The sequence below is a fragment of the Sorex fumeus genome, unplaced genomic scaffold, assembly GCF_029834395.1.
Source record: "Sorex fumeus unplaced genomic scaffold, SorFum_2.1 ptg000036l, whole genome shotgun sequence".
Taxonomy (NCBI): domain Eukaryota; kingdom Metazoa; phylum Chordata; class Mammalia; order Eulipotyphla; family Soricidae; genus Sorex; species Sorex fumeus.
Genome location: NW_026606093.1, coordinates 12,963,559 through 12,964,747, shown reverse-complemented (window position 1 = coordinate 12,964,747; position 1,189 = coordinate 12,963,559).

Here is a 1,189-nt window from a genome sequence, read left to right as displayed (position 1 = left end):
AAAATACATGGCCTTCAACCAATGAGCAATTATATTCTGCAGAACTCTGAAATAAAATTATTTTGCTTACAATAAGATTTAGAAGACCCAATATAGCCTTTTTACAGAGGGAATCTGGGACCACTGGTAGAAGAGAGTTGATTGATATTGAATTGTTGTATGCCTAAAACTCAACTATCAGTTACTTTGGAAATCATGTTTTAATTTTTTTTAACTTTTTAATAGGCTGTAACTGCATTAGAGCATTTGCCTTGCATGTGTGAGGCCCTGGTTTGAACCTCAGGACCATGAAAAATAAAAGCAATTTGCTTTCTAAAAACAATCCAAATTATTAAAAAAACAAATTAAAAATTTTAAAGGTATTTCAAAAATAATCATAAATAACAAAACTAGGTCTGAGAATGTTTCCTCTTCCCTAGAGTGTGAGAACTCAAGACTAATACTATGTTATCTGCCTTTCAAAAATTGTTAGTCTTTTTTTTTTACAACCTAGTATTCCCTCATTTCCTGTCTTCCTTCTGTCATTCCATTACGTCAGTAAAACATCAGAGGAAAGTAAAGAAGAAAGAAAACAGAACATGGAAACTTATTTCTGTGAAAGGAATACTCAGGAAAAACTCTGACCCATTGAAAGCATTGGAAGATTTTTATTTACTTTACGCATGCAAAAGGTTTACTCCAGCCCAGCTCTACAAAAATAGGTAAAATAGGTCTAATTTTCCCAAATTGAGCACTTGCATGGATTAACTTAATTATAAACTGATCCTAGCTCCTGCATTTACCAGCCCCAAAATCATCTCTATTGGGGGCTGGAGCAATAGTACAGCGTGTAGGGCGTTTGCCTTGTGCACGGCCAACCTGGGTTCGATTCCCAACATCCCATATGGTCCCCTGAGCACTGCCAGGAGTAATTCCTGAGTGCAAAGTCAGGAGTAACCCCTGTACATGGCCAGGTGTGACCAAAAAGAAAAAAGCATTATCTCTATTACTTGTTCTAAGCCTTGGAGATCCGACATTTAGATTCACCATCCCTACTAACACTAGAACTCTTGACATGGATAATGGAAGAAAAATAATGAAATATGTTGTTTTCAGAGCCAAATGGAATCCAAGCTTTTGATTATTTACTTTTAAGCAAATGAGAATGCAAATGAGCATTGAGAAAATGAGGATACTTGTATTTGGGATA